The sequence below is a fragment of the Danio rerio genome, chromosome 9, assembly GCF_049306965.1.
Source record: "Danio rerio strain Tuebingen ecotype United States chromosome 9, GRCz12tu, whole genome shotgun sequence".
NCBI lineage: Eukaryota > Metazoa > Chordata > Actinopteri > Cypriniformes > Danionidae > Danio > Danio rerio.
In genome coordinates, this window is record NC_133184.1 from 2,795,208 (window position 1) to 2,822,488 (window position 27,281).

General features: G+C 38.8%; 1 long non-coding RNA gene across 3 annotated transcripts in view; it reads right to left on the reverse strand.

The window, feature by feature from the left end:
* Window positions 1–27,281, reverse strand: part of LOC141376046 (uncharacterized) — a 129,462-nt gene that overhangs the window by 43,384 nt on the left and 58,797 nt on the right. For 2 of the 3 annotated variants that reach the window (XR_012385118.1, XR_012385122.1), the window contains exon 3: window positions 19,260–22,844. This is a non-coding gene — a long non-coding RNA (uncharacterized lncRNA). Of the gene's footprint in view, window positions 1–19,259; window positions 22,845–27,281 lie in introns of those variants that run through there. The other variant, XR_012385119.1, reaches the window with a different exon arrangement.

The following is a 27,281-nucleotide window of genomic DNA, read 5'->3' on the forward strand; positions in this document are numbered from 1 at the left end:
CTTTACTTTTTTATTTATTCATATTATTTTTCCCGCAGGTTTCGTTCCCCCAATTATTTATTTTTTTCCCTTGAATTTAATTTTCTTTAATTCTTTTTTCTTTAGGCTTTTATTTATTTGCATTTTTTTTTCTTTAGATTTTTTTTTCATTTATATTATTTTTTTCCAAAATTTTTATTTCTTTAATTTACATTATTTTTCCCGATTTATTTATTTTATTTTTTCTTTAGATTTTTATTTATTCATATTATTTTTTCCCCGAATTTTGTCGTCTTATTTTCTTTTAATGCTTTTTATAAAAAGTTTTTCCCAATTATTATATTTATATTATTTTACCCATTTCCCCCAAAATTATTTTCTTTATCTTTTTTTTTTTTTGTAAGTTTTTTTTTTATAAATCTGTTCTTCCCCTTGATTTTTTTTTTTTATATATATATTTTTATCCACAGCAGGTCATCAGGGATGACGCACTCGCTCCTACTCTGTCAGTCCATGTACAAGTGTGGCGTTGTTTCTGTGTGCTACTGTAGGATTATTCTTCAATTTTCTGGTTTTATTCCTTCAGCTAATCATCATTATCGTGTCTCTTTATCTACCGAGTTTGACTACCGTTGCCAATTTATTTTTGTGTGTGTATGTGTGTGTTGGGGACTTTAAGGTCTCCATAGCCAAGTTTGTACCAACTTCACATGAGTTTGATTGAGAAGGTCCAGAGGGGTTAATGGCAGATGATGAAACACTATTTTATTTTTGTTCGTTGTGTTTTTCGGATTTGATAAAGGGTTGTTGTTCTGTCACGGTGATCCAGAAATGCATTTTTAAACCAAGTCTTTTTCTTAGTTTGGTGAAGTCTGATTTTGTTCATTATAAATAGCATCTTAACATGTCACTTTTATATTTTTATTTTTTGGTCTCTTTTGTTGTTGTTTTTGTCAGGAAAGCTTCGGACTATATTGTACAATGCCCACTTTTGAGGGCAGCTGTTTATTTCACACTAAAATGACTAAACATGATCTTCTGCTGGTCACTTGTCTTATTGTCACACATCACTAATGCACACATCTGCACACAGCAAAACTGACTTCTCTTCAAATATCGCCAGCAGTAATAATAATCTGCGTCAGTTAAATCAGTTGAGCGTTGAAGTTCAAATTTTTAACCCAACTGGTTGAGTTATTAATAAATAACCTAATAAAGGTTCAAAATAACCCAACAAAGCACCAAATATGTTTAACTTAACCATTGGGATAAATAAATAACTCAAATGTTTTTTAGAGTTTGATACAACTAACCCCACTGTGTCATGCTTCCCTCAAAACTAGCTGGCAGTCACTGCGCTTTTACACCTTTCAAAATGGTTTCATCTTTTAGCCTAGAAGACGGCGATCACAACAATACAAGATTTTGCTTTCATAATTTAACAGATTTTTTTAAATTAAAAAATATTGACTGTAATAAAAATACTTTTATGCTGCATAAATGGTTTATTCTGTGTATCTCATTCAAATAAGGTAAATGCCAAAGCATGCTAATAGGACTTTTAATTGGCCGGTTACCTGGGTTAATCACTTCCGGTTAACTGTTTACCATTGCAAAATCGTCGCGTTTAAGGTCTGTTTTCTTTAAAAATCAGCGATCTCCACTGGCCTAGTGATACCCGATATAAAGTGGGTCTCAGATTGTACAAGAAGCACTGCATTAAATTACATTCCCCCCGCCATGTCTTTATAATATGAGCATTTATTTTACCCTAGTAATTTCAATAGAGCTTCTGCGCTAACTTAGCCTGCCGATTCTGACGGGCGCGTGCGAGTAAACAGCTTTTTGTCTCGTTTTACGCTTGAGCAACTAAATGAATGCCAAAGTTTATTTAACTGGATGTATTTTAATGACATTACAACATCGATGCTGTATAAGGAACTGTATAAAATGGAAAAAAATCACAATAACAGGTCACCGGAAGTTAATCAGTATGGGAAAACACTAGGTCGGCATATACCCTATTTTGCTTAACTTTTTCAGTTGGCAGGAAGACATCTGCTGACACTGTGGTGAACACCTTGGAAGCATGTTATGGCATGAGCAAATGCCGTAAAACTCCGTGTTACATTTAACCCCACGTCACTTTGTGCCCCGCGCTCCCCCTCTGTTCGCTGGATATATTTTATGAAGTGTTGTAAGATGAACCTCTTTTCAACTCCTGTGTGTGTGTGAAGTCCAGTAGATGTCACTGCAGCAGCAGGTCCAGACCAGGGCATCTCTGCCCGCATGGTCTCTGATACTCCTCCTCATCTGGAATGCATGCGTCGACAGTCGGTGTTAAAATATGTCAACAGAGCCGTCGTGAAGAGCGTCAACCCCACCGTTTCACCCCCTTTAAATTGCATATGAAATGTGTTGTTTATTTTTGAACTTGCTCAAGTATGAACAAAATTCCCCTTTCATGTGTTTTTCATTTTCAATTTAGGAGCACACTTACGGCAATTTCCTCTGGATGGGGCTCATATATTAAAAGCACATCGCATTTCATCTGTTAACTGTTTGCTGTTGTCTTTTTGTACGTTCAGAAGTGCGTGTGGAAATTGATTCAGCCTTTTTTTCTTCGTTATTTCCATAAATCGTTTATTATTTTGCCCATTTACTGTTTATTTGTATGCTTGTTTGTTTGTTTATATCGTGATTTTACTCACATTATACAAAAATGCTAGTCATTTAGTTTTTAAAGCACACTTTAGTTGTTCTCTGTATTCATTTTCCTTCGGCTTAGTCTCTATTTCAGAGGTCGCCACAGCGGAATGAACCGCCAACTATTTCAGCATATGTTTTACACAGCGGATGTACTTATGGCTGCAACCCAGTACTGAAAAACACCCATACACTGCGAAGAATTTATTATTTTTAATTCCCCTATAGCACATGTGTTCGGGAGAATCCCAAGCCAACACAGGGAAAACATGCAAACTCCACACAGAAATGCCAACTAACACAGCTGAGGCTTGAACCAGCAATCTTCTTGCTGTGAGGCGAACATGCAATCCACTGTTTTCTGTATATAACAGACCTGAAATAATAATAACGCTGAAAAGAACAACTGCAATAAATAAGGTCATATAATTTAATTTGACAACAGTAAACTGATTGTATATTGTTGTATAATACACTGTATAGTTGCTAAAACGTCAGTACGTCAGTATTTTCTTTATGTGGGATGTCAGTTCAAAAACATTATAGTGTAGTATATGAAAAAATACTATAGTAATTTATAGTAAGCACTATAGTGTTTTTGAACTGACATCCCACATAGAGAAGAAATACTGTGGTAATTTATAGTAAATACTACAGTGTTGTTGAACTGACACCACACATAGAGAAAAATATTACAGTAATGTAAAGTAAATACTGTAGTGCTTTTGAACATACATCCCACAGAGAGAAAAATACTATGGTAATTTATAGTAAATACCATAGTGTTATAGAACTGACATCCCACATAGAGAAAAAATACTATGGTAATTTATAGTAAATACTGTAGTGTTGTTGAACTGACGCCTCACATAGAGAAAAATACTATGGTAATTTATAGTAAATACTAGTGTTGTTGAACTTACACCCCACATAAAGAAAAATACTACGGTCATTTATAGTAAATACTGTGTTTTAGAACTGACATCCCACATAAAAAAGAAAATACTATGGTAATTTATAGTAAATACTATAGTGTTTTAGATCTGACACCTCAGAGACAAAAAATACGTAAATACTGTAGTGTTTTTGAAGTGTACTATAGTAAAGTACTTGAATTAATCTATTATGGTAACTTTATAGTTACTATAGTAATACAACCACTATAGGGTATATCTCACATAATTAAATATTAATATGTAATAAATATGAACCTTACTATAGTAAAATGTATTATACTGTATATCATATAGTATTTCCAACACATTGTTAATGAATACTGTATTAATACTGTAGTATTAACTATAGTGAACTGATACGCTCTAATAAATCACAGTAAACTATGGTTAATTGTAATCTATAGCTGATATGTGTTTACTATAGTATGGTTTCATATGAAATAGCTGCAGGCCGCCACACATAATCCACTTCAAATCTTTAATCAACCAAATCAAAGTGAATAAAGGCTCACATGCTCCGGAATCTAACCGCAGATTGGCAGAAAACAGTCTATTAGCGTTCATATGGAGCCGTCCGTTGCTTGCCACCTTTCATTTGCATAATTTAATGAATTCAATTCATTGTAATGCAATACAGAGAGCACGCCGAACATGAAATGACAGTTTGAGTTAATGAAATGTGTTAACGGTATCATCATTTACTTGTATGTTAATTAGTCCAATTAATTTCCAGCGCACGGTAATCTGAATATTGTAATAGCCGCGCGTGAAGTCAGGTGCGCGGAGCGGGGCAGATTGAAACGGGCCACCAGATCATCACCTTTCCCCAAGCCGTTTCCCAGAATCCTCCAGCATCTCTGGCCTTGCAAAATCCAGCTGATGCAGTTGAGATTATACTTTTCAAGTATTTCCCACGTGATGTTTAACAGAGCGAGGAGTTTTTCACCGTATTTCCTATAATATTTTTTCTTCTGTAGAAAGTTTGATTTGTTTTATTTCAGCTAAAACAAACGCAGTTTAAAATTGTTTAAACACCTTTTTAAGGTCAATATTATTAGCCCCCCTTAAATAATAAATTATCGACTGTCTACAAAAAAACAAAACACTGTTACACAATGACTTGCCTAATTACCTTAACTTTAACTATTGTAGTACGATATAAAATAAAATATTTTTCTAGTTTTTCTAGTTCATCGTTTTATCTCAATTTCTGTTATTTTATTACTTAAATGATTTGTTTTTATATATTTCTACACCACACACAAATATATATATATATACACACACATATATATATATATATATATATATATATATATATATATATATATATATATATATATATATATATATATATATATATATATATACATACATATATATATATATATATATATATATATATATATATATATATATATATATACATACATACACACACACATACAGCTAAAGTCAGAATTATTAGCCCCCTTTTAATTATTTTATTTATTTATTTTTTTATATATATTTCCCAAATTATGTTTAACAGAACAGGGAAATTTTTACAGCATGTCTGATAATATTTTTTCTTCTGGAGAAAGTCTTATTTGTTTTATTTCGGCTAGAATAAAAGCAATTTAAATCTTTTTTTTAAAGCTATTTTAAGGTCAATATTATTAGCCCCCTTAAGCTAACTTTTTGATAGTCTAATCAACCTAGTTAAGCCTTTAAATGTCACTTTAAGCTGTATAGAGGTGTCTTGAAGAATATTGAATAAAATATTATTTACTGTCATCATGACAAAGATAAAAATAAATCAGTTATTAGAGTTGAAATCTTCTCTACGTTAAACAGAAATTGGGGAAAAAATTAACAATAAACAAGCGGGCTAATAAGTCTGACTTCAACTGTTTATATATATATATATATATATATATATATATATATATATATATATATATATATATATATATATATATATATATATTATCAGTTGAGTCAAAATCAAATACATTTATAGCAGTTTCACTTTTGCAGTCATTAAATCCAAGTCAAGTGCCTAATGTTTTTATATTTATTATTTATTTGTGAAACACAAAACATTTTTTAAGTGACATTTAAGAAGTGTTTTTGGGTCACCGTATGTCTACATACAAAATGGCTAATGATAAGTCTAAATTTTTATTAATTTGTAGTCAAAGTTTTCTGTAAGTCGTAGTATTTTTTGTAAAACAAAAAATTTATAAATAAACAACATATTCTAATGTATTTAAAAATGCTAATTTAATGCTTATTTAAAGCTGTATTACACTTTTATTGTTTTGAAACTTTAAACCCTCCAATTCATCATTGACCTGATGGTAAAATCAACAAGCAATGGTCCGAGGTGTACATAAAATATAATAGAAATAAAACAAAAATATAAATATACAGCTGAAGTCAGAATTATTTGGCCTCCTGTAATTTTTTATTTCAATTTCCAATATTTCCCAAACGAGCGAAGAATTTTTCACAGTATTTCCTATAACAGTGGTTCTCAAACTGTGGTACGTGTACCACTAGTGGTACGCAGGCTTCCTTCTAGTGGTACGCAGAGGAATCCTACATGTCATGTACAAGCAACATATGTTTCAAAATTAATCAAAAATGGTTTGAATATGAATATGATGACATATAGCCTATTTAGGAGGTCCAAGCAACATTTCCAGGTTTTGATAAATAGGCTACTATAGATTAACACTTTACATTTAAGTACAGCATTTTTTTTTCTTTTCTTTTTAAGGACAGTAACCTACCATTTTTATTGAACCTTTAAAATCACATTAATTTAAACGTTGACATTATATTTTGTTTCTTTGTTTCTTTGTTTACATATAAGCAGAGTACAGTCTTAATGTTGATATTTATAATGTTTAAAGTGGCTGATAATAATAAATATTCTTAATAATAGTAGTTAATTTACCACGTTTGTAAACTGTGCAGAGCTGTAGCTGTTTTACTGGGCCTACTACGCTATTGTATTTCAATACTGGTCATTATAGTGGTACTTGGAGGAACAATCTTTTCTGAGGTGGTACTTGATGAAAAAAGTTTGAGAATTACTGTCCTATAATATTTTTTCTTCCGGAGAAAGTCTTATTTGTTTTATTTCAGCTAGAATAAAAACAGTTTTTACTTTTTAAATAACCAATTTAAGGTCAATATTATTAGCCCCCTTAAGCAATATTTTTTATCGATTGGCAACTGAATAAACAAATCATTACCCAACGATTACAAATTAATTACCTTAAATTTAACTTAGTTATCCTTTAAATGTCACTTTAAGCTGAATAGTGACTAGTGTCTTGAAAAATATCTAGTCTAATATTATTTACTGCCATCATGGCAAAGATAAAATAAATCAGTTATTAGAGATGAGTTATGAAAACTATTATTTAGAAATGTGTTGAATTTTTTGTTTTTCGTTAAGCAGAAATATACAGAGGGGGCTAATCATTCTGACGTCAACTCTGGGCCAGTTTTGTTTGGATGACTTTTTTCTGACCTTGTGTGCTGTCCGGCTCCTGTGATAGAGAGAAAGACGAGTGTAAAGTGATATTTTCCTGTGAAAGCAGCGTCGGCGGAGCGAGCCGATCGATGGGAGGCCGGAGCGCAGACCCCCGGCCACGCTGCGCCTCAGATAAGTGAAATCGCTGTACTGTGGATGGGCCACTTTCTGCTGGACTGCACTGATAAAAGCCTCCACGTTTTCCCTCGGGAACTGGATAGGGAGGGACACTAGAGAGAAATTCAGTGTGTAACTCTCTCTCTTTTTCTCTGTTATTGTTTTTCAGTTGTGTTTTGTTATTGCCATGTGTGAACCTAAACAAAATGCGACGACGAACCACTGAAGTACGCTAAAAAAAAACTAGTGACCAAACTAATTCACAACCCCAAATCAAAAAAAAGTAGGGACAGTATGGGAAACGCAAGTAGTGATTTTGAAAGTTTACTTTGACTTGTATTTCATCGCAGGCAATACAACAAACATTATTTAATGTGTTCCTCACCATTTTTTTTATTTAAATATTGAATAAACACGTATTCCAATGTTGGTTCTTGCTACATATTTCAAAAAAAGGTGGACTAGTAAAGCATTTACTTCACACTTTCACAAACACAGAGCCGATATTATGGGTTTTTAAAAATGCCCTTCCATGTAGTGTGTAACACAGCTCTAAGTGAAGTGAAGTATCCAGCTAAGGCTTAAATCTGTAAGTGTACAGTGTTTAAAACTGTTGATTCATCTATAAAAGAGTCGACTCATAAGCCCTTTTCACACATACAGACCTTTCCGGAAAATTGCCGGCAATTTTCCGGAAAGGTCTGTATGTGTGAACAGGTCCTTTTCGGAAATACCGGTAAATTCGTTCTGGCTATTTTCCGAAAAGAGAAGTTGTAACATTACCGGTAATTTGCCGGAATGCTGCGCTGTGTGAATGCAGAAGGAAGATTGCCGGAAAGAGCGCGTGCACGTCTAGAAGGTGCTGACGTGAGACGTCTGCTTTAGCCAATCACAACAGTCAGACGCATTCACGTCCGCACGGTTTGTGAGAATAAAAGCCTTTGAATATTTTCCCAGACACATTTAGCTGCTAGAAGTTAGTCAGATCATGTTTATATGTTCTTCTTAATGCCAACTGTGTAAATAATCATCGATGAGATGCTTATGATAAGCCGTTGTTTGTTTACCTTCAAGCTTTGCGTGTGCCTGTGAAACAGCCTGTGAGCGCCAGCACACACACATATTATGAACATCTCGACATGCGAAAGTGATCCAGCGAAAGTTGTTCACAATATTGATCATCCACAGAGTTTGTAATTTAGTCAAATGTTTACAAATACAAGCGCAGCCGTTTAGAGCTCATTTGTGGTTAATGATGTCAGCATTTACCGGTATTTTGGAGTGGATGTGTGAATGCTCTTTTCCGGAAAATGTCCGTAACGTCCTCGCCTGTGTTAACAGCGCTTTTTTGAATATACCGGTAAAGTCGTTCCGGAAATTTTCCAGATATTTACCGGTATCACTGTGTGAAAGGGGCTATAGTGCTTCAAATGAGTCGCCTTAATAACGAGTCATTAGGTGTTTCGCCATGACGTGACAACGAATCCAAAGCTGCGTACCAAATGGCACACTATACACTATGCACTCATGCACTATGTACTTATGCACTTACACACTCAACAGGATAGTACATGTATGTAGTGTTGTCCCAAATGGCACACTAATGTTTTTTTACTAAGTGGAAATTCAAACCGTTTCCCTGATGACGTTTGACGGTTGCCAAATCAGTGAAATAAACGACCGAATTATCAAATAATACCTGCTGTGAGTATAACCGCATTCACCATCGGGAGGCGCTGTAATCACTCTCGTAGGAGAATTTTGCTTTCACCATCCAAAATAAATAAAGTTATCCAACAATTGCCTCCGATAGCTCCGCCCCTTCCACTACGTAAGCAAACGTAGTGTCCATCACTACACACTTCATTTTAGCGGCTGAATGAGTGCATCATCCGGGTAATTAAAGTGCACATATTATTTTTAGAGTTTTCAGTGTGAACACACTACTTACACTACAAAATGGCGTAGAATAGTGCACAAGTATGCGATTTGGGACGCAGCTAGAGTGAAATGCCCAGCAGCTAATCATCATCATAAAAGTCGTCACAGTGCATACACGCTTCATAGTGTAAGAAGCGAAGTTTAGCTGCCAGTGGGTAAATCTAAATACAGACGATGGACTAGAAAATACAGACGACACTATTGTATTGAGCAAAAACTCCAAGAACTGGCGAGGAGATCTCCTAGCTTGTCACGCTCTGCTCTTTTCACACACACACACACACACACACGTAGACCATGTCTACTTGCCGAAATGCATCGAGTTGCTGCCATGTGATTGGCTGATTAGAAATTTGAGTTCATGAGCAGTTGGACAGGTGTACCTAATAAAGTGGCCTGTGAGTGTTTATGTAGAACTCTTTTCCTGTGACAGAGCTCCCACCATTTCATAGAAAACCCTAATTCAGACGGCCAACATTTGCACAGAATGGACACACACATCAACCGCATTGATAAATCATGATGTCACATGGGGCAAGACAGTGGCGCAGTAGGCAGTGCTGTCGCCTCACAGCAAGAAGGTTGCTGGGTCGCTGGTTCGAGCCTCGGCTCAGTTGGTGTTTCTGTGTGGAGTTTGCATGTTCTCCCTGCGTTCGCGTGGGTTTCCTCCGGGTGCTCCGGTTTCCCCCACAGTCCAAAGACATGCGGCACAGGTGAATTGGGTGGGCTAAACTGTCCGTAGTGTGTGTGAATGTAAGTGTGGATGTTTCCCAGGGATGGGTTGTGGCTGGAAGGGCATCCGCTGCGTAAAAACTTGCTGGATAAGTTGGCGGTTCATTCCGCTGTGGCGACCCCGGATTAATAAAGGGACTAAGCCCACAAGAAAATGAATGAATGAATGATGTCACATGGACGAGCAACTCCCAATATTTCCCTGACCCTTTGACTTCAGTTGTAGGCGCGGCAGCTGGGTTCGGTTGTAGCGCACACCGAGACGTCTTCAAGCTCGCGTTTTGTGAGGTAGGCAGAAATGTAGGAGGCTGTCTACGATTGAGACATTCTCCCACTGTGAGTAAATAGTGACTGGGCCAATTTCATCAGACACAGAAATGCTCCCGGTGACAGCGCCTGCATTGTTCCCCCCCCCCAACTGCATGCTGCGAAATTCTATTTTCAGTTTTTCTTGCCGCAGTAATTATCTGCATTGTTGGCGAGTATAAAGAGAATAAAGGGCATGAATGTTTCCCGGTCAATCGGATTCTGTCAGTTCGGGCTGAATTGGGTACACACACACACATGCGCAGCGCTTGCCAGATCGTAATAACGAAGCTGTTTGCATGGAACGATTTTCCCCTACGCAGCTCATCAGCGACAAGAGAGAGTCTGTCAGCGCGCTCACAGACTGACACGGCTTCCGCATCTGTGTCTGTTATTAGCCCGTCTCTTAAGACAAGCTCAATTATCTGACACTGCCCGTAATTTTCACCCCCCTCTCTCTCCGGCACAATGTAAAGTTCCTCTGCTTTATTTCTCAAGCTGTTCATTTGGAGGAGAAAAACAAGGAGAGAGACGAGAGTGGGCGGAGGAGAAGACTTGACGAGATAAACTGAGGGAGGTGGGGGGAAAAAACAAGATGAGTCAAAAACTAATTTGATGCTTACTTTACAAGAATAGAGAGTTTCGGAAGACGCTTTATCAAATATATGTGGAGGATATCGGAATGATGATAACATGATTGATGTCTATCAGATAAAACAATGACTTTGCCGCTCTGATTTTTTTTATCAGCACCAATTTGGATTAAATATGTGCCAGAAAAAACACACGTTTTTTGGATTATAGGAATTTAATGTCTCAATGGAGCTTTGTTTTTGTCAATCAATGAACAAATTAAGCATCAACCACCCAAAAAACATTCATACAGTTTCGCATCAATATCAGTATAAAAATATGTGACCCTGGACCAGGGCTGGATTAACCACTGGGTGTTATGAGCATAGGCCCAGGGGCCCGTGCGCACTTAGGGCCCCTGCGAGGGGGGAAAATATGCAGATTTTGGCGTGTCTATTTAGGCTAAGTGCAAATAGCACACCTCTTTGGAATAAGCTAGTTAAACGATTCACGCAAACCAAACTCATTCTGGAAACGTAGCCCCGCGGACGTTTCTGGAGACCGCGATTTACGTGGCCGGAGGTTCGTACGGCCGCGTTTAGTTTTTCCGAGCGAACGCTGCGGGGCGGTGTGGCGCTGCTCCGGCTCCTCCTCTTCGCGCTCGCCAGCCGACGGCTCATCTCTGAGTGGAGGGCTTTCCCGATGCAACCAGTTTGTCCGCTTAGCTCACAGCGTTGCGTCGGCGGAGCGGAGGCCCCAGAGGAGGAGAGGAGGAGGAGAGGAGGAGGAGCCAGCCGCGGGGACGACGACCGGGATCAAATCTGGGGAACAGCGGTTCCGGAAATCCGCTAAGATGAAAAACAGAATCCGAAAAATAAGGGCGAGAACGCGGCGGGTTATGAAAACGCGGTCGAAATCGAAGACGAAGGCTTTGGCTTTTTTTTTTTTTTCTGGACGACTTTTGAAAACCGTCGCTTGGGTTTAGGGAAGGAGGAGGAGGAGGAGGAAGAGGAGGGCTGCCGGGTCGGCGCGCGCTCACGAGAGGATTCGCGAAAACAAAAACTGCTCGAATAAGTACCTCCCAGGACGTAAATCGCGGTCCGCAGAAACGTCCGCGGGGCTACGTTTCCACAATGAACCCGGGTTGGATTCACGCCTATCACCGATTGATTAACAGAGACAACATAACTAAAGAGAGCGGCAAACAGCAGCATGAGTGGCGTAGCTTGTAAAGCGCATGGCGACATCAGGGTTCTCATGGGTGCTGGAAATCCTGGAAAATGCTTGATTTTTAATATAGTGTTTTCAAGTTTAGAAAAGTGCTTGGGTTTTGGATAAAGTGCTTGAACCTGCTTGAATTTGCAGGGCTTGAAATTGTGACTGTTTTGGTTGCATACGTGCACAATTTTGTCTATGTGACCTCAATATATATGTTTTAATTTTGTCTATGCGACCTACATATACAGTTAAAGTCAGAATTATGAGCCCCCCTGAATTATTAGCGCCCCTGTTTATTTTTTCCCCAGTTTCTGTTTAATGGAGGGAAGATTGTTTCAGCACATTTCTAAGCATAACAGTTTTAAAAACCTATTTCTAATAACTGATTTATTTTATCTTTGCCATGATGATAATAGATAGTATTTGACTAGATATTCTTCAAGACACTTCTATACAGCTTAAAGTGACATTTAAAGGCTTAACTAGGTTAATAAAGTGAACTAGGCAGGTTAGGGTAATTAGGCAAGTTATTCTATAATGATGGTTTGTTCTGTAGATTATCCAAAAAAAATTAGCTAAAAGGGGCTAATAATTTTGTCCCAAAAATAATTTAAAAAAAATTCAAAACTGCGTTTATTCTAGCCAAAATAAAACAAATAACACTTTTTCTAGAAAAAAAAAATATTATCAGACATAATGTGAAAATTTCCTTGCTCTGTTAAACACAATTTGGGAAATATTTAAAAAAAGAAAAAAAAATCAAAAGGGGGCGAATAATTCTGACTTCAACTGTATAATATGTGATCCCAAATATATTCGGGAGCACTTGTGCGAGTGCATAAATTGTTGTCGTGCGACCAGTTTTCATTGCAAAATGTTTACAGAATGTGCGCATTTGTGGAGCTAATAATAAGCCAAAACAATCTAAATTTGATTGTGTTAATTGAATTATCAACATTTGAAAGTTAATACTGTTGATTATGTCCTATTAGAAATGTTTTGAATTTGTATTTCTTAACTTGATTATTGAATGTCTGAAATTTAAGACAACCTAATTTTTTAAGTCAGATTTTTATAGAAACGACTGAAACAACAATCCAATGACTGTAAAGAAAAAATAGCAATGGCACATGAAATATCATGAACGACTGGTCATGAAAGGTTGGTACTACACCCAAACAAAATCTGACTGTAAGCTCATTTCTTGAGATTGAGAACTTAAATACTTAACCAAACTTAAAAGTATACTTCATCCAATAACTAAACTTTTTTTTTAATTTAATTTTTAAGTGAACTATGCCAATAAATCCATGCTCTAAAGTTCTCAACAATTTTTTAGATTTTTAAAATAGCACAATAGATTTAAATGTGAAAAAGTACATACAATATAAATAAACGTATTTAACCGTGGTTATTAGGTGCTGGAAAAGCATACAAATGAACCTTGAAAGTGCTTGAAAAGTGCTGGAATTTGAAGTTGGAAAAGGTGTAAGAAAACTGAACATGTTTTGACGCGATTGATCATGAACCCGGTTTCGAATCCAGTGTCTGATTCTATGTAATGCCATTACATATCAGATTTTGCCTACTCGTCATCTCGAGGAAGACAAGTAGGAATCATTAATAAGTGTGTGTATTATGGAGGCCTCAGATTCATAGAACTGGATTAGAGAGGTGTTATAGGCTATCCAAATCATATGCATTATAAGTTTGCAGAAGTTATACATTAAAAATACCCTTAAATATGCCTTTTTAGTACTGCTTTATTAAACTTGAACAAGTAAACTAAAATCCATTAATTTCCACTAGTTGCATTAGTATTTTTTTAATCAAAGTATGTGTAACCCTGCCAGTCCTACTCCACACAAACCACTCCGAGCTGGTATCAAACCAGTGACCTTCCGCATGGGAGTCGGGTGCTCTACCAAGGAGTCTAAAGACAATGTCCTCTAGCGTCTGTCGCTAGAGAACCTTTAGAGGTCAGAGGAGTGAGGTTTACCTGCACAGCACTTACTAGCTGGCTTCCATTACACTCACCCCCCTAAACCTCACTCCCATCCGGGTCACGACACCAATGTAACCCTGCCAGTCCTTCTCCACCCAACCCACTCTGAGCTGGTATCGAACCAGCAACCTTCCGCATGGGAGTCGGTTGCTCTACCAAGGAGGCTAAAGACCATGGCCTCTACCTACATATGCTTTAAATGCTTCAAAAATAAGTTAAATCTTTGTAGACTATAAATATATGCACTGTATATAATTTATTTTAAAAATGCGGGCAATACATTATAGATTAATTTTATTTAAAAAATGTGATATTAATCTTATTTTTTAATTCAATTTTAGCGGTGAGGCTAGATAGGGGGCCTACAGGACATTGTGCCCAGGGGCCTCTGAATTCTTATTCCGGGCCTGCCCTGGACCACAATGTAAGGGGACGTTTTTGGCAATTGAGGTAAAACTATGTGACAAACAGCGGTTTTTAGGAAAAATATGAGCAATGTTGAGGAAATCCCCATTAAAGATTTCCAGATCAAGTTCTTAGCAATGAACACTAATAATCAACAATGAAGTATTGCTGTATCTATGGTAGGAAGTTCACTAAACATCTTCATGGAACATGATCTTTACTTAATATTCAAATTATTTTTGACAGAAAAGAAAAATCAATCCTTGTGACCACACAATGTATAGCTGCCTATTCCCACAACATATTTCCTATTACTACACTTGTGCAGCTTAAGCTTTCCATAGTGTGTGTGTGTGGATGTTTCCCAGGGATGGGTTGTGGCTGGAAGGGCATCCGCTGCGTAAAAACTTGCTGGATAAGTTGGCGGTTCATTCCACTGTGGCGACCCCGGTCACATATGCAATAAATATTTGAGAGCATTTATGAATAGTGCCTTCGTTGCATTGTAAGATGGCAAATACCACCCATTGAAATGCCGTAGTACAAATCTGTATCAAAATACCACAGTTCTAGCATCATGTACCAGTGTACAGCCAGGGCCGGCGCGTCCATAGAGGCGACCTAGGCGGCCGCCTAGGGCGACAGTATAGAGAGGGCGGCATGCGCGACACCTCCCTCACCACCCGCGTCCTCAGTTATATCCACGACACCTCCCTCACCACCCGCATCCTCAGTTATATCCACAACACCTCCCTCACCACCCGCAACCTCAGTTATGTCCGCGACCCCTCCCTCACCACCCGCAACCTCAGTTATGTCTGCGACACCTCCCTCACCACCAGCAACCTCAGTTATGTCCGCGACACCTCCCTCACCACCCGCAACCTCAGTTATGTCTGCGACACCTCCCTCACCACCAGCAACCTCAGTTATGTTCGCGACACCTCCCTCACCACCCGCATCCTCAGTTATGTCCGCGACACCTCCCTCACCACCCGCATTCTCAGTTATATCCACGACACCTCCCTCACCACCCGCATCCTCAGTTATGTCCGCGACACCTCCCTCACCACCCGCATCCTCAGTTATGTCCGCGACACCTCCCTCACCACCCGCATCCTCAGTTATGTCCGCGACACCTCCCTCACCACCCGCATCCTCAGTTATGTCCGCGACACCTCCCTCACCACCCGCATCCTCAGTTATGTCCGCGACACCTCCCTCACCACCCGCATCCTCAGTTATGTCCGCGACACCTCCCTCACCACCCGCATCCTCAGTTATGTCCGCGACACCTCCCTCACCACCCGCATCCTCAGTTATGTCCGCGACAGCTCCCTCTCCACCCGCGTCCTCAAATATATTCGCGCATAGACGACAGAATAGAGAGGGCGGCGTCAGCGACACCTCCATTAGCACCCGCGTGTCCTCAGTTATATCCGCGCACAGGGCGGCAGAATAGAGAGCGCAGTGTCTGCGACACCTCCCTCCTTCCCTCCCTCCCTTCCTCAGCACCCGCGCGTCCTCAGTTATATCCGCGCATAGTGCGCTGGAAAAGAGGTCCGCGACACCTCACTTCATTTTCATAACCGGTCACTTTCATTTTCACATTGGGGTTGAGGGCGGCATGATCGTCCTCTGCCTAGAGCGGCAGTTCAGCTTACTCCGGCCCCGTGTACAGCAGTGTTGTTTGCAGAGGCTACACCTTTTCAGACCTGTGTAGGGAACATTTCTGGCAATTGAGTTTTGCTGAGGTAAAACTATGTGAAAATCTACAATCTGGGGGTTAAAAAATGCTTATAATTAAAAATCAAGTTTTGCTATATTTATGGCAGTAACTCAAATCAGAACTTAATATTTACTTAATGTTCAAATAAATTTTGGCATAAAAGATATATTAATAATTTTGACCCATGCAATATCTAGTTGGCTATTCCCACAAATACACCCCCATGGCGGCAAGTACCTTTGAGAATCAACCATCAAAATGCCATAGTAGCATCAAAATACCAGAGTTTAAACATCTGACATCATCAGTGTGCACCAATATTTTTTGCAAGGGCTACACCTTTTCAGACCCGTGTAGCTGTTTGCAAATCAAGCACTGGTGAAACTTTACATCAATAGCATTCTCCTCCGCTCGCTCTTGACTCGCAGTGGAATCAATGCTTGAAAGGTCCTCCGAGAACACACGGCCTGACAGCTTCACCCCACACCAAAGCGACACCTGCTAATGCCGCTGCGCTCGGCTGCTAGTTGCTGTGGGAACCGACGGGAAAGCGGTAATGATGGCAGGTCTAACGCGGTATAAGAGCAGTAACGCGTGTAAGAGAGGGCAATCATCTTGATCCCACTTCTCCCACGGGAACACGCTAATGTGCTAAGGAACGTGTGCTAATGCGCTATAGTCTGCCTGAGACTGTCAACAGTGAAATCTCGCCCATTTAGAGCCCCGGCCTAATGTGAGAGATAAGCCGACAACAGCAGGAGGGAGTTGACCGAACATCTCTGAGAAAATAGATGCAGTCCATCTCGGGGGGTTGCGTGCGCCTTCCAGACGAGGGAATTGTACACCAGACGCCAGGCTTTCAGAAGAAAAGTGTTCCTTCATGTAAAACACCTATTCTACCATCCACTTACTCGCTGGCATTTTCAGCAGCATGCGAGTGTGCGCGGACCTTCGTTTGGGGTCAGTCCCTTAAAGAGGCCTATTCAGTAATCACAGGTACTCTAGAGGCGCTCCAAAGAGAGAGGTGTGCTTTTTGGTTGTCCAAGTTTTCTTGTGTGTCCTGACGGATTAAATACGACAACCTTGAGAGTCAAATGAATCTGTCTGTCAGTCATATCCTCACCTAAGAGTCGCATTAGACTGTGGGCGCAAATGTTATAGAGATTGCTTTGAGTAGGAACCTTTGCTGGGGTAAAACTATGTAAGAGTCTGCAATCTGAGGGTTAAAAAAATCCATATTGAGAAAATCCTCATTAAAGTTTTCCAGATTAAGTTCTTTGCAATGCACATTAGTGATCAAAAATCAGGTTTTGCTATCTTTATGGCCGGAACTCAATTCAGAACTTGATCTTCTTATATATATTCATTATACTCAAATGATTTTTGGCATTAAAGAAAAATCAATCTTTCCATATACAATGTAACAGTTTACTATTCCCACAAATACACCCCCATGATGACAAGTACCTTTGAGTATCAACAATCGAAATGCCACATAGCAGTAGAGAATCTGCATCGTAGAGTATCAAAATACCACAGACCTTCGTTTAGGGTGAGTCCCTTAAAGAGGCCTATTCAGTAATCACAGGTACTCTAGAGGCGCTCCAAAGAGAGAGGTGTGTGGTTTTTTTTTTTTTTGTTGTCCAAGTTTCCTTGTGTGTCCTGACGGATGAAATACGACGACCTTGGGAGTCAAATGAATCTGTTTGTGTCTGTCAGTCGTATCGCCAAACAAGTGTCGCGTCAGACTGTGGGCGCAAATGTTATGGAGATTGCTCTGGCCTGCGGGGCAGCAGCTGATGGCATTGCGGGAGTGCAGAGGAGGCCATGCTGCCACACAAACCAACGTGTTTTTCTCTCGGTAGATGGACGACTGTAATCAAAGCAAGAAAGACTCGTGTCCAGATTACAGTCTTCAATCAGTCAGCCTGGGGAAATGATATGTACATCATTCCCTGTATGGATAGTGCTGCCTCTCGCACATTACCTGCGTCAACCTTGCCAAAGACGTGATGAGAGATATGGAGAGCCAACGGCCACCTGCCAGTCTAAAGGAAAGGGCTTAGTTTTCACTTCTCTCAATGAGTTCTGCCGGCAACTGTCACCATGGGGACCCCTGTCCTGACCTCCTTCGATTCAGACGCTGACACCGTTTAATGTACATTTCCACAAAACGGAGACGATTCCCGGCTGTCTCCTCGCTGGCGCTCTCTTTCAGTGAAGGGCTTCGCTGGCAATTTCTCTCTCTGAGAGGGCACCGCAAAATTGAGCTTTCAGAGGAACTAAATGGAAATATGGAAAATAAGTACATACATGAGCGATGTGTGTCAGGAATCAAACTGATGGTGGGTTTCAAAGAAATCATAAAGCTTCCTTGACTGTTTTTGGCTTTAAACCCATGTGATATTCATGCACCTGATCTGACTAATGTTTGAATATCGTCAACTAAAGCTAGATATTTGTATATGTGTGTGAGTGTGTGTGTGTGTGTGTGTTGTATTCTTTAGGTTGTGGGTATCAAATGTCCACAAATGAATAACAAAACAAATACCTTTGGACCTCGTAGGAAATTTTAGGTTGCCATCAGGAAAACGGTTCATACATAACATGAAAATAGGAAATTTGGCAATGTAAAAATGCAGATTGTTTACAGTGAGGTTTAGGTTTAGAGTTGGTAGAGAATGTACAGTATAAACATCCTTACATCTGTGAGAGGACACCTTAAAGACCTGTACACGTGTGTCAGTAAATAAGTAAGGCCCAATCCCAATTCTATTTTTGTACCCTCCCCCTCCCCCTCCCCCTTGGCCCTTGAAACTTCACCCCAAAATTTACCACTAAGAAATGGGTCAGCACTACAACAGCGGCACACGTCATCATACAGTTGAAACCAGAAGTTTACATACAGTCTAAAAAAAGGAATATATCAATTTTTTATATATATCTGATGGTAAATCATAATAAACGTTTACTATTTTAGGTACGTTAGCATAACCGAAATGATTTACATTTGCTAAATGCCAAAATAATAAGAGATTTTTCTTTTAGAGATTTTTTTTTATTAGTTTCTAGACAGTCAAAAGTTTACACACATGTCCTTGGTATTTTTTATCTTTGCTTTTAAACTGTATAACTTTGGTCAAATGTTTTGGGTCTCCTTCCACAAGCTTCTCACAATAGTTTGCAGGAATTTTGTCTCATTCCTCCTGTCAGAATTGGTGTAACTGAGTCAGATTTGTTGGCTGTCTTGCTCGCACAAGCTTTTTCAACTCTGCCCACAAATTTTCTACAGGATTGATATCAGGGCTTTGTGATGGCCACTTAAATGTCCTTAAAACATTTTAACTAATTTGGCAGTGTGCTTAGGGTCATGGTCTGTTTTAAAGACCTATTTGTGGACAAGTTTTAATTTCCTGGCTGATGTCTTGAGATGTTGCTTCAGTATTTCTACACAATGTTCTTTCTTCATGATGCCATCTATGCTGTGCAGTGGACCAGTCCCTCCTGCAGCAAAACAGCCCCACAACATGATGCTGCCGCCCCATACTGCACAGTTGGGATGGTGTTCCTAGGCTTGTAGCTTTCCCCTTTGTCCTCCAAATGTAACACTGCTCATTATGGCCAAACAGTTCAATCTTTGCTCCATCAGAGCACAGGACATGTCTCTAAACATGAGTCTTTTCCCAGTGTCATTTAGCTAACTGTAATCTGGCTTTGTTGTTGATTTTGGCTTGTTGATTTTCCCATGTTGTCACACAAGGAAGCAGTGTGTTTGAGCTTTTCCTTAAATACTATTCTACAGTTGTGCCTCCAATGAACTCAAATGTTGTCAATTAGCCAATCAGAAACTTTCAAAACCTTGACATCATCATCTGAGCTTTATCACATGCAGAATAATCTTATTGTATGTAAACTTGACTTTCAAGAAGTTTTACCAATTTCTCAAACAATATCTCTCTCATTATTCTGCTATAAAGCAGAACAGAAACGCATGTGATAATCCTAACTTACCTAAAAGAGAAAAAGTTTAGTCACATTAACATCTGACTTTTTTAAATGGTTATGAGCCTTTTTATACCGTGTATGTAAACTTCTGCTTTCAACTGTATATAGGACTACATTTTTAAAATGAGTCTGTGTTGCCTTTTCAAACCAAAAACAATATTTTACTTCAACCCCACCTCCAACTTTTTTCTTAATTTATAAGATGCTTCTTAATTTATGCTTCTTGATTTTAGTATTTTTAAATATTTGCACTAAAAACCAAACAGAAGTGTATTTCTTGCCGTGTAAGGTGAAGTTGCTGAATGGCATTTTTCCGTTAGTCTTTCTATCTCTATTTTTGCCACACAGACCAATGTTTTGACAGCTTAGAAAACTATTAGTGGACTTTTCCTCATGGAACTGCACGAACAATTACGTGCTAATACTTAATACTAAAGCTCAGGGGATTGTTCTATTTACTCACCAAGGTTTGAGCAACGATATTAGCTTTATTAGCTTAACGATATTAGCTGTAGAAAAAAAAAAATTGCAACGTTATCTCACGGCAATTCGTAACTTCTTTTAGTGGCTAATTCGTATGAAATTTTACAATCTCATTCGTACAATTTAGTGCGATTTTCGCATCCCCCAATGACGGTTGGGTTTAGGGGCTGGGTTTGGTGGCATGTCTTCTTTTAAAAATCGTACATTTTTATACGATTTATGAATTAGCCTCTAATCTGACAAAAGGTAAAAGCTTACGTTTCCTTCTGAGATCAGGCTGGATACTGCCGAAGACAAATATATGATTCTGTTTTCTAATAAATATGCAACAACAAACATGTTCACACTCCTAAAAAACAAAGGCCCAAGATGGAGGCAAAGTATCGCTTAAACTACTCTTAAACAAACATCGATGACAAAGAATAAACTATTTAAATTTTCCTTCCTGGAAGAGTAGAGAGACACACCAAACCTGTAATTTCCTTTGAAACAAGAAAGCACCTAATTAGACCCTGTGAACAGAACACACCTCTCGGGCCAGAGCAAAACACATCAAGCAATTGCAGCTCGGGGTGTTCGTGCTCTTTCCCCCCCGTCCCTCCGTTTAAAACTCCGCATCTCTCAATCGCGCGTCCACCCAAACACCTCAGTTTAATGCAGATTACAAATAATGGCAGCAAACTTTCAGGCGGAGACAATCCAGAGCAAGGCATTCTGGGACTGCAGGGGCATGGTTTGCATAATATACACCTTGCCCCAGCTTCCACACAGACACACACTGATACACACTAACTCCGACCACCTCCATGGAGATTCAATGAGCTATTCTTTCACACACACCCTTGAGCCCTGCTGGCACCATAGAGGGAGGTCACGCAATTGTCTCTGCTTGGAGATATAAAAAAAAGGAAGAAAGAAAAAAAATCACTGACCTACTGCAAAATTGGCCATATTCAGCTGTGGGGGAATATCAGGTTATTGAGTCGGTCCATGCTGAGTCTACTAGCCTGCGGAAAACGAGCTTCTGCAGTTGATCAAGGACATGCCTGTGTGTGTGTGTGTGTGTGTGTGTGTGTGTGTGTGTGTGTGTGTGTGTGTGTGTGTGTGTGTGTGTGTGTGTGTGTGGGGTGAATGCAGAGAGCACTCGCTTCCTAAAGACACTTAGAGGAGAAAGCAACTCTCAAACTCTCCGTTACAGAAGCAGCTTGACTCCGCCATCCCGAGAAACACAACATGACTATATTCAAATACCGCGTCTTCAGATTCGGGAAAACCTTGGGGGAAAGAAGTACACTTAGGTAGGATTCTTTTGAAAAGAGAGTACTTATCACTGAAATAATAGCACTACAAATGAATACTTAAGTGTGAGCTGAATGTAATTACAATATACGCTAACTAACTTTTTTAACTCAGCTGTAATTTAGGATGCGTTGGCACCTGCAGATCGACTGCTTTGTTTCAGAAACATGGATTAAAATGTTGCTTTTTGTTCTTGGTGTGGTTCGCTTTCACATGGAAGTTTCCAAACAAACCAAAACAGTTAAAACAAGCTGCGAAGAGTCAACTTTTCTCACATTTGTCCAGCCCAGGCTCATTCTGAAAACGTACCCCTATATACATTTATGGAGAGCGCCAAATACGTCACAGGAGCTACATTTCTTTTGCAGTTTTTGATTTTGTGAATCCACCAGAGGTCGCTGTATATGCTTTTTGAGATTTCTCTTGCAGGTGTCATTCACATCTGCTGTACTCATGTAACTCCACCAGAGGCCGCTGCTGACTGACTGATTGACTGACCCACCCTCCTCCTTCCCTTAACCCAACCAATAGTGTTTTCAAAAGCACCGACTGACCCACCCACCCACTTCCCTAAACTTAACCGACAATGTTTTCAAAAGCAATCCAGAAAAAGAAAAGCCCTCGCCTGATTTTTACCACGTTTTCAGATTTGACCACATTCTCACCGTTATTTACTTGTTTATTTTATTTTTTGGCTTATGTGTTTGTCTTACCTGCTTTCTGGATCCGTTCATCGCCAGACTCGAACCCTATCGTCGTGGTCAACTCCTCTATGTGTCTCAAATTCTTCATTGTATGCGGCGGGCCACTAGACAAACTGGTAATAATGGAAAACCCGTCTATCCCAGGGTAAGACATCAGCTGGTAAGTGTGAAAAGGAACAGCGTCATACCGCTCCATAGCCTTCATTTTAAAGACGAAATGCAGCCATATGTACCTCTGGCTACACAATTCATGCTCGACAGCAATGTAAATAGTGCTATGTTTTCAGTATGGGCCTATGTTGTATTGGTCAGATCTTCAGAGTTTATTTTCCAGGATTTCACTCAGGTGTCCTTCGTCATATTTTGAATTTGTCAGGATGACAACTGAGATATTTTAAGCAAAAAGGTTTTAATTTTGAATAGTGACACCCAAAGACATCGTCACCAAATATAAATCAGAGGGAAGAATTTCAATTGACAAGGGTTGTAAAACATATATTGATTCTGTATAAGTAGTTAAGTAAAAAGTAAATGATATTTTAAATTAATAATCAGACAGTATGCTTTCACTTTTGTATTCAAGAAACAACACTTTTACTGGTAGAAATGAACTAGCAGGTACCACAATACTCTGATATAGTTCGCATTACTTTCTTATTACAGCCGAACCGCTCTAGAGTTCATTTTAACCGAGCCGGGACCGATTGTTTTGCCATGTATCTGAGCTTGATAGATGGATTCATATATGCCCAATCGAACTATGCTAAGGAGGCAAACGCACCAGGTTCCGAAACAATTTTTTGGTTTGAAAGCATCCTTAGACTTGACCTGCTAGGAACAGGGTTGGGAAACACTATTCTAATTTATGATGGAGATGCATTTACTGCATAAATTCCAATATGCATATTTCAAAAGGTCACATGATTTTGTTTCAACAGACCATGTGATAATAAAAATGGTCAAAAATGAGAGATAAAAATGGAGCACATTGTACAACATATATTTGTAATTACACACAACTGTAATGGTGAAAGTGTAATTTGTGCATATTTATACTTATTTGAAATGTTATCTCAAAAAACACTATTACTATCAGGTACACTAACTTTAGTACACATACAAGATGTGCACTTCTTTAAGAAAACAACAAATCAGTTTTAAAAGTTTTACTTGAAAGTGCGTTAAGGATCACGTGAAATAACTCCGTTCAGAAGTTTAAGCTGGGTGCTAAAGAGGTCACGGTAAACACTAGTATTTTGATTCCAAAAGTAATTTTGTTCTGAATATTGTGCACATATTTCCTATATTTTCTTTTTGTATGTTAAAGTTGTAGTTAGTATTTGGAGAGAAAAGCAGCTGATGAAATAAACACAATCATAAAATGGCCTCCACAGAGCCCAGACCTGAATATTATATAGAGTACGTAAGGCAATATTAAAGGCAGTATGAGATTCACCTGGAGAAATAAAAAAAGATAGAAGATGCTAAATCTAAGGAAGAACTCTTAGAAATGCAGAAAGATGCTTGATATTAATTGGAGAAAAAAGCAGCTGATAAAATAAACAGTCATGAAATGGCCTACACAGAGTCCAGACCTGAATAATATGTACAGTACGTATAGGCAATATTATAGGATAGTATGAGATTCACTTGATGCTTAATTTTGTTCTGAATATTGTGTACTAATTTCCCATATTTTCTGGTTATATATTAAAGATTTACTGTAGTTCACCCAAAAGTAATGACCCAATACTTGCTCCAATCCTTTTAGATAGATAGATAGATAGATAGATAGATAGATAGATAGATAGATAGATAGATAGATAGATAGATAGATAGATAGATAGATAGATAGATAGATAGACAGCTAAACAGATAGACAGACAGACAGACAGACAGACAGACAGACAGACAGACAGACAGACAGATAGATAGATAGATAGATAGATAGATAGATAGATAGATAGATAGATAGATAGATAGACAGCTAAACAGATAGACAGATAGACAGACAGACAGACAGATAGATAGATAGATAGACAGACAGACAGACAGACAGACAGACAGACAGACAGATAGATAGATAGATAGATAGATAGATAGATAGATAGATAGATAGATAGATAGATAGATAGATAGATAGATAGATAGATAGATAGATAGATCTTTTGCAAATGTCTTAGCCTCCCAAAGCTGTTGACTTCAGTACAGTACTGTATATTTATTCTCACATATGTGTACCATAAAAACTACGCGTATATGATATAATGGAGTTAAACGCTAGGTTTCTACCATCGCTCCAGGATGTTGATATCTGTGCACGAGGCAGTGATTCTCATGGCTGGCATGTGAATATACATCAGGCCTCCGTATCAACACATTTACCCGCGCTGAGAGACACCATGGGTAAAAAAAAAAACACGTGTGAATAGCGCAAAGTGGCTGAATGAGACACAGAGCACATGGCGCATGAATGCAGCTCTCAGAACCATTCTTAAGACCCTCCTCGCAAAGTTGTTGCTCTTTCAATCTCATTGAATAGTGGCCATTTTGGGAAATTACTGCCTCATATTTAACCACCTCAAAAGCGGCAGAAAGGGAAGAGAGAGGAGCAGTTAGACTAAATGGGAGAGACCGAGATGAAACCTCAGGCTTTTTTTTTTTTTTTGAGAACGCGCTATATGCTGAGGTAAATATAATAAAATAAACCATTTCTACCAACTGTTCTCATTTCACAGAAGGCCCTTTTTTCTCTTGGGAATATCAAATTGTGTCACAAATGCGGTTGAAAATGCCTTTCGCTGTGAGCTTTCTCTGTCTGTTATCTTATTTTTATATATTTTTGCACATGAATTGAAATAAAAAGTGGTAGGACTGGGTCCAATTACCCTAATTTGAGAGTGAGAGGGACGGTCCGGCTCCAGCACTTCACACACACAGCCATTTGGCAGCTCAAACCGCAAAAAAAACCCATCTCCGCAGATGAAAGAGAATACCTGAAATTACGCTCACCCTCGCGCTAAATTGCCACAGCTAAATTCCCCTTTGCTTTTTCTTCTAAAGCTACTGTATGTTTTGTTGCCGCAGATCCTTCACCTGAGCTCACACAGAAAAGTCTTGCTGTTTGATAACAGAAGAGTCCATAACACTTTAGTTTAGGTCACAATCCATGGTAATAACAAACCATTAACTAACACTACTAGCTAATAAACTACTAATTAGCTGTTTATTAATAGCAAAGACTAAAGAATACACAAGACATGTCACTTGTATATTTTTGAATGGGGAAAAGTGTAACTGTCAATAAGGTGAAAAAAGCCCCGCCTACTAGTACAGAAGCCAATCATTAATCGCTATATGGTAAAAAAAAAGCCCGCCTTCTAGTACAGGAGCCAATCATTGATCGCTATATGGTAAATAAAGCCCCGCCTACTTGTACAGGAGCCAATCATTGATTGCTAAATTGTAAAAAAAAGCCCGCCATCTAGTACAGGAGCCAATCATTGATCGCTATATGGTGAAAGAAGCCCCGCCTACTTGTACAGGAGCCAATCATTGATCGCTATATGGTGAAAGAAGCCCCGCTTACTTGTACAGGAGCCAATCATTGATCGCTATATGGTGAATAAAGCCCCGCCTACTAGTACAGGAGCCAATTATTGATCGCTATATGGTAAAAAAGCCCGCCTTCTAGTACAGGAGCCAATCATTGATCACTATATGGTGAAAAAAGCCCTCCTTCTAGTACACGAGCCAATCAATAATCGCTATATGGTAAAAGAAGCCCGCCTTCTAGTACAGGAGCCAATCATTGATCGCTATATGGTGATAAAGCCCTCCTTTTAGTACAGTAGCCAATCATTGATCACTATAGAATGACGATACTCTGGGGGAGGGATTTGGACCAGACGTGAGTTTCTGCAGATTTTGTGTGATTTGGACGCTTAGAAATGAAACCTAGGAGACAGTTGTTGTTTAATTTTATTGATGATTCCTAATATGAATTTCAATCGTAAGCTTGGCAAGCAATTTTGGAGAATTTGATGTTTTCCCATTCAAACGGAATGCCCGAGAGGCGTTTCAAAGATGGCCGCCGAGTGAAATGACTTACCTTAAAGGGACTAAAAGTTAATAGTTTGTAAGATAAAAGTTGGGTTTAGGTATTGGGTAGGATTAGGGATGCAGATGATACTTTATAACTACTAATGAACATTTATTATCTTAATAATAAATGAACTGAATTGAATTAATAGTATGCAGGTAATAAGCCAGTAGTTAATAGCAACTTTCTGAAAACGTAGCCCTGTGTACATTTCTGGAGATCGAGAATTATGTAGCCAGACGTACATATGGCTGCATTTCATCTTTAACACAAATTTAACACAAATGTTGACCACGACAATGTGGTTCGAGTCTGGTTCCAGAAATAGGCTAAGACAAAAATGTAAGACAGAAAAATAATAGTAATAAACATGTAAATAACAGGGTGAGAACATGGTAAAAACTGAAAACATAGTAAAATTCAGGACTTTTCTATTTCTCGACTGTTTTAGAAAACACTGTCAGTTGGGTTTAGGGAACTGAGTGGGTGGGT